Raw genomic sequence first — 7,507 nt, 5'->3', positions numbered from 1 at the left:
TCCAGCGCCGATGGCAGTGAGGGCTGAGCTGGTGCAGCAGGCTCCTTCACCCTCCATGCCCTGCCCACCCCCCACCCCAGTGCACACGAGCGTGTGCCCGCCGCAGACACCAGCAAACCATGCTACACCACTGCACAAAATTAATAAAAAATATATACATGGGAAATAGGAGCTTGTTCTTTTCATCGGCAGCAGCTGATGTTGGCCTCCTTGCAGCTGCTTCATTCTCACCTACTGGCATGCAGAATGGGCAGGGATGTGGCAGTGAGGTCAGGGAAGTTTACACGCACCAGGGGAACCAAGGCAGGCCTCCTGATGGTGTCCTTGAACCACACCAACCTCACCACTGCCCTGCGCCGCCCCCCCCCCCCCCCAGTATGGCCAGGTCTGTGCTGGCAACCCTTCCCAGCAGCTGCTCCTAATTTATTCCCTCTGGATTTTGTCTTTCCCTGGAATTATAGCTCTGTGAGGGGGCAAACTACAGTTCTCAGGTTTGGGGTGGGGTGTCATGTGTTTTAAATGCACGGTGTGTACTGCAGCCCTGCACTAGCACTTTGCCTGTGCCGTTTGCAGTTTGACAGAGAGGAGAATCTTCACATCCCCAGGGGGGGAGAAAGAACCCTCCTTTCCCAAACATTAGAGGCACAGGAAGCCAGTTTGCTTTTCTGCATCAAGGCCACCCAAAGTGCGTTCACAGCAGCCCCTGTGTGAAGTTGATTTAAACAGGTTTGGCACGGCGTGTTCTGTTGTTGTTCCGCGGTTATGAGCACTTATCAGACCTCTGCAATGGTACATGTTTCCCTTTCCCCTTTTAAAAAGGTAAAGAAAAGCAGCATATTGCTACACCTCTGCTTAGGGATGCCTTGGCAACGTCATTTTCTTGAGCAAAACAAGAAGAATCTGTACCAACACAGAATCGGTGGTGGGCGGTACCATTTACGCAGAGCAGCCGAATAAAATTATGCAATCCTATAAATGGCTCAATATGGTCAGGTTTACTTTCTTCAACAGGCACAGTACCTATATTTGTCTCCTTCCCTTTGGCATCGTTTATCCCCCTGGCTCGGCACTGATTTTTCCACTGTTAAGAGAGAAATCCGAGGGCTCCCTTGGACAAAAAACAAGGACACCAACCAGGAATACCAGAGCAAAACAGCAGCCAGTAGGCTTGGTCTTTATTGAAAACTGTCGCGACAGGACTCCCACCTGCCACCAGGTGAAACAAAATGGAAGCCCAGAAAAAAAGAAGACCCCAACTTTTATTAGTTACTAATCCCCCAAGCTGCACCCCTAGAACTACATCACAACTGCATCATGACTACATCATTGACACATCACAAAAAGGAGGGGTTGAGGGACGAGTTGTGGAGGTAACCTGAATATCTTGTCACCTGGCTGGTTCCTCCTTTCCCGCTCCCCATGAGTCATTTCCAGAAGACAAAGGGGAGTTGGCAGTTTCCTGCCCCCAGAGGGAAGAGCTGATCATTGTCCTTTGTTCCAGTCCGTGTTGAATCCACTCCCGTATGCAAGTCCTTTGTGACCTTGATGGTCTTCTGTCTAGGACCATCAGGGTTGGCATAGCAACTGGGCAGGGCTCCTGTGTATGTGCTGGTATGCTCAAGGGATTATGGCTGCCCTGTATCAAACCTTCCCCATTTTGTAGTCCTTCCTTCATGGAGTAAAATAAAAGGGGAACGGTGCAGATCCGATGTATGGTTGATTTTCTATGAATTTATAACAGAAGTGTAGCGTATGTCGTGTGTGTGTGTGTGTGAGAGAGAGAGAGAGAGAGAGAGAGAGAGTGGAGTTTGTAAAAAATGAATGATGGGGGGGGGGATTGTTGAACACCCAAGCTCAGAGAAGAGGGTTTTCTCTCTGACTATCTTCTGTGGGCCCCGTCAGGACGTGGCTTGGTTTGGCAGTCACAGATGGAAGAGAAGGTGGAGGAGGAGGAAGGAGGAGGAGGAGATGGGGGCTGGAAGGCTTGTGCTAGAGCTGGAGGGGGGAGGTCATTCCTCTTTGCCCCTCCCCTGCCCCTACTATGGAGCACAGAGCCTCACCAAAGAGGATGGGTGCCTCTGATCAGACAGATGGAGGAGCTGGCTGAAGAGGAGTGGGTGGCTTTGGAGCTGGAGGCAGAGAGGCAGGAGACAGCCTTGTCGTGAGATCCAGGCAAGAGGCGATCTTCCAAATTTCAGCAGCGCCCTGCGCGAGCCCCAAATTTGGCACTCCCACCTCTCGCCTTCTGTTCTGCGCATGTACTGTGTCATAGCTGTGAAGCCCTCCATTGCCCCCCTCAGTTTGACAACCAGTGAGGGGAAACTGGTCACGCTGCCCTAGATCTGCCTCTGACCACCTTTGTAGGTGGGATCAGATACACTAGGCATGTCCAAAGTCCGTTTTGGGGGCCTAATCCGACCCCCCAGCTGGTTTTATCCAGCCCCTGTGGCAGTTTATTTATTGGGGTCAAATCCTTAAAAAAAAACACCTCAAAACTTCAATCCTAAAGAAAGCTAAAAAACTTTGGGGTAAAATCGTAAAAAATGGTTGGATCTCATGCATGTTCACTTCATCAAATCTGGCCCTCTTTGAGAAAAGATTGGGCACCCCTGAGATACACCCCCCCCACACACACGCATGCATGAGCGCAGCAGGACTGTAGAGGGAGAGAGTCTTTAAAAGCTTGGCTGGAGGGACGTATCACCTATTGGGACATTCTACTAGTTCCCCCTTGGATCTGAACTTCTTGCCTTGCTCCTGTATCTGAGAACCTTGGCTTCTGGCCCATGCAATTGCTGCTGAGCCTGTATTGTTATTAGCCTGAATAAAGATCCTTCCTTTCAAGCAAGGGGCACCATCGCCATGTTTTGAAGGGTGGGAGTCTGTCACAATCACTGATATCCCAAATAAAGACTTACCACAAGTAAAAGTGTGGCGCAGTGGTTGGAGTGTTGGACTATGACCCGGGGAGACCAGAGTTCGAATGCCCACTCGGCAATGAAGCTCACCGTGTGACCTTGAGCCAGTCACACACTCACAACCTAACCTACAGTACAGTGCTACCTTGAATTACAAATGCTTCAGGTTACAAACTCCGCTAACCTGGAAGAGTTACCAAGAGTTGAGAACTTTGCCCCAGGATGAGAACGGAAATTGTGTGCTGGCGGCGCAGCGGCAGCAAGAGGCCCCATTAGCAAAAGCACACCTCAGGTTAAGAACTGTTTCAGGTTAAGAACGGACCTCCGAAATGAATTAACTTCGTAACTAGAGGTACCACTGTACCTCACAGGTTTGTTGTGAGGATAAAATGGGGAGTGGGAGACCTACGTACACCTTTTGAGGAAAAGTGGGATATAAATGCAAAAAATAAATAAGTAAGCATATTAGGGGAAATTTTCTAGTTAAGCCCTACTGTGTTCATTTCTGTTTTGCAACAAATCTTTCATCCAGAGGGGGCGCTCGGAAGAGCCTCCCCTCCCACTGCAATCTGCCATCTTATTCCCACTGCCCCATTCTGCTAGACATGCTACTTGGAAGTATGTCTTGTTGAATTCTATAGGAGATTTTGTAGTAAGCATGAATAGGCAAAGGGTTGGCTATTAATTTCAGTGTGTTTTTTCTGGGGGGACACAGGGGGACACGTACCCCTAAACATTTTGTGAATCTAAGGTTGGCCTCATTGAGGAGCAGTATTTCGATATGAGTAGGAAAATGAGAGTACCCCTAAACATTTTTTTAGGGGGAAAAGCACTGAGTAATTTCAGTGAGTCTACTCTGAGTACAACTTAGTTGGCCAAAACCCTCAGGTTGCATAATGGAGGGCATGTCACTCATGTCATTTGGGCACCAGCCAAAGACCTCTTCTGTTTGCCTAGAACATTTTCAACACTGGATCTAATTTGCCTGGATTATGGTTTTTAATCTTCCATTAAATGTATGGCTTTGATTTAACTGCTGCGCATGCATGTGTGTATTTGTGCGTTTAAAGAATTGCTGGTTTTATTCTTTCATTACCTGTGGCAGAGAAACCTTGCAAATTAAGAAGCAAACCTCAACTGACCAACAATAAGCACCCTATTCATTCTAGATGTAATTTAATTAAGGTTTGAGGAAATGAATAACTGTGGATTAATTTAGCCCACTGTGTCTGCCTCTCAGTAGGATGGATCCCTGAACAGAAATATAGGATCGTGTTGGTTATTTGTGGCTCTGTTCTGAAAACTGCAGCTTTGATTTGCTCAGATTGATTTCTACTCACTTTTTGGGATTGGTTTGAGTTTGCTCTGTGTAAGATCTGGGAGGAACCTAAACAGTCAAATGGCCGCTCCTCCTCTCTCATTTAAATATTATGATGAATGACTGCTAGTATAACAGCTGTAGACTAGCAGGGCTCATATCACAGCAATATAACTTTCCTCTCCTCTTCTAGATCACTTCTATTTTTGACCGGCAATCTTTTGGTTGAAGATTTCATTTGCTCAGGGTGCCTGCTTTAAAAATTCACTTCCAGTTCAAATCATTTCTTTTTTAACTCTAGGAAGTCGAAATGCAATCCAAGAGCTTGCAGGATAATCGCAATAATGGTAAGGAGGCGTGCATGCTTTTTTCTTTCAAAAGCCAAAAGAAGAACTGTCTGGGTGGGAGGTTCATAGTTGTTATGACTTGCAAAGCTTAAATCAGCTAAAATTAAACTTATATAGGGAATTGTTGAAATGTGTCAAATGTACCAGTGTGCTGAAATAGCTCTAAGACTCATTTTCTGGCATGTGGGAATTGGCAGTTAGTTCACCAGTGTCTCTTTAGCATGATATCAATGGGAAAGGATATACTGCTTAATTATTTGAGGGCTTTTATTCATGAAATAAAATGGGGGGGGGGGTGTTCTGAAGTCAAGCCAGTAGCATTTTATTGCCAAGACCTGTCAAAGTATGAAGGAAAAACTGTGTATGTTAAAATGTGCATGATGCATTTGGAAGCTACTACATATGATTACATATGACATGTAATCTGACATTACTCTCGTCGCTCCTGTGGCAATTAGCCCACTCAGTGCTGTGGCACTGGAACTTGCAAGACTTGAGAGGATCCCATATTATTCCAAATTAGTTTGCTTATCTGAGACAATATGCAAAGAGATATCATGTTATCTAGCATTATCATGTTTTAAACCGAATTTAATATTGTATTTATAAACTGCTGAAACCTGCCCTAGGATCATATGGTGAAGGGTGGGAAATAATAATAATTATTATTATTTCAACACATTGAAAAAGATTTTTTAAAAAAAGATTTCTGGGCAGAATCCTGTCCTGTGCATTGTACTGAGATATATACATATGCAACCCCCACTGAACCCATTGAGACTTACTCCCAGGTAAGCACATATAGGATTGCAGCCCTGGTTATTTTTATTTGCATGCCTTCGTTTTAATGTGTCTCTTAATCTCGCCCCCACCACAATGTGGCTATTACATTCTGTTGAAAGCTTCCCATTTAAACTGAGCTTACATCATCAGGATGTACTTAATGCAAGTAGTAACGCAGTATAATCTCTCTTCCGGGGTTGGATCTTAAGGTCAAAACATATGATGCAAGAGATCTCTGTTTGGATCTCTCTCTTTTTAAACAGCCAATGGGGGCGGGGGGGAGCTCTGTGCGTGTTTAACCCTTTTGCTTCATCTGTTATTCCTCATTGAAAATCCCAGGTCTTGCATTGGTGTTATTGGCCACCCACAATTTCCACCTTGATTAATTCTACCTTATTGTAACTCCATAAATTATAGGGAGTCTGGCCCTGCAACTCATTCCACCTGTATTCCACCTGACTTTGACCTCTTCCCAAAGCAGAGTCAATAAATAGCTGCATTAAGTGGGTGGTTTTGATTGGGAAAACTGGGAAACTCTCCCTTTCCCTGGTGCCACTGATTCAGTCATGATGGAAGCCCTCGCTGGCTGCTTTAATGTTGCTGTTTTAAATTAGGTGCAGTGTGGTGCAATGGTTAGGGTGTTGGTCTAAGACCTGGAAGACCAAGGTTCAAATTCCCAGTCAGCCAATAAACTCATTGGGTGACCTTGGGCCAGACATTATCTCTCAGCCTAACCTACCTCACAGGTTGTTTCAAGGATAGCATGAAGAGGGAGAGTGCCACGAATGCCATATTGAGCTCCCTGACAGGAAAGGTGGGATATAAAAGCAAAAATAGACAATACATCTGGATAAACATCCAACCGTGGATCTCCTGGGTCATGCACCTGTTTTCAGCATGATTTATTTAGGACTCTGGCTAGATAAGGGCCAGACCAAGACATTTTGCTGCCTGAGGCAAAGGAGAAGATGGTGGCCCTCCCACTTCCTATCCATGAAACAGACTTTCACTGCACCCGAGGACAGCATGCTAGCTTGGGTGGGTGTGTGCAGCGCATACCATGCAGCTCACACAGCTCTACCCACTCTCAACCTTTCAACATCTGCTGCCTAAGGTGGCTGCTGCACTCCTGCTAATGGTAGGACCGGCTGCAGTGTAAAGTTCAGACATTGTTTAGATGCAAAAGAGGAGAACCATTATACTCCTGCTGAAATTACCTGCTTAATAACAAGTGTGGATCATCTTCTCATTCCTTCAGGCCTAGCTGTACCTACTGATGTTACACATTCCCGTGCCAATTGTGTCTTCCTGTTAGGTGTAATCTTTTCTTTTTGCCCTTCCTCCACTGACATTTCTTTTATCTTCAGGATAACAAATGGGACCTGTGGTACAATGCTGAAATGTGTCCTCCCTGTTTAATAAGAGCGCTGTGGTTCAAGGTTCTGGCCAGTCTAGAGTACTTCCTTCCATCCTTCCATACAAACCCACACACCACAGTTTTCCAACTAGTACTTGACATTCTGTGACTCATTTGGGCTGGGTTTTTCTTCAGTTTGTTGCCCTATTAGGGTTTGGGGTTTTGTTTTTGTTTTTAAAGTGTTTTCATAGCTTTAAAAACCTCAAAGTTACCCTGAGTCTGCGGATAGCTTCCCTCTAGTTTCTCAGTTGACCCCACTTTGACTCTATTTCAGTTGACCCTCCGCACCCAAGTTCATTATTAGAGGGAACTACAGTCTGAGTGGGACGCGGGTAGTGATGTAGGTTAAACCACAGAGCCTAGGACTTGCCGATCAAAAGTTCAGCGGTTCGAATCCCCGTGAAGGGGTGAGCTTCCGTTGCTCGGTCCCGGCTCCTGCCAACCTAGCAGTTCGAAAGCACGTCAAAGTGCAAGTAGATAAATAGGTACCGCTCTGGCGTGAAGGTAAACGGCGTTTCCGTGCGCTGCTCTGGTTCGCCAGAAGCGGCTTAGTCATGCTGGCCACATGACCCGGAAGCTGTAGGCCAGCTCCCTCGGCCAATAAAGCAAGATGAGCACCGCAACCCCAGAATCGGCCACGACTGGACCTAATGGTCAGGGGTCCCTTTACCTTTACAGTCTGAGCATGATCAGTGCATGCAGAAGCTGCCTACAAAACCCCACT

General features: G+C 46.1%; 1 protein-coding gene across 2 annotated transcripts in view; it reads left to right on the top strand.

Annotated features, from left to right (window-relative positions):
- Positions 1–4,336: 4,336 nt before the first annotated feature.
- MAPK6 (mitogen-activated protein kinase 6) overlaps positions 4,337–7,507 on the top strand; it is a 34,413-nt gene continuing 31,242 nt past the window's right edge. Inside the window, exon 1 of one of the 2 annotated variants that reach the window (XM_083411996.1) lies at positions 4,337–4,583. The gene's annotated coding sequence lies outside the window, so the exon portion shown is untranslated. The remainder of the gene's footprint in view (positions 4,584–7,507) is intronic. The other variant, XM_083411997.1, reaches the window with a different exon arrangement.

Source organism: Podarcis tiliguerta (assembly GCF_965153285.1).
Source record: "Podarcis tiliguerta genome assembly, chromosome: 14".
In the NCBI taxonomy this organism is placed as follows: Eukaryota; Metazoa; Chordata; class Lepidosauria; order Squamata; family Lacertidae; genus Podarcis; species Podarcis tiliguerta.
This window is presented reverse-complemented; position numbering and strand designations above follow the sequence as displayed.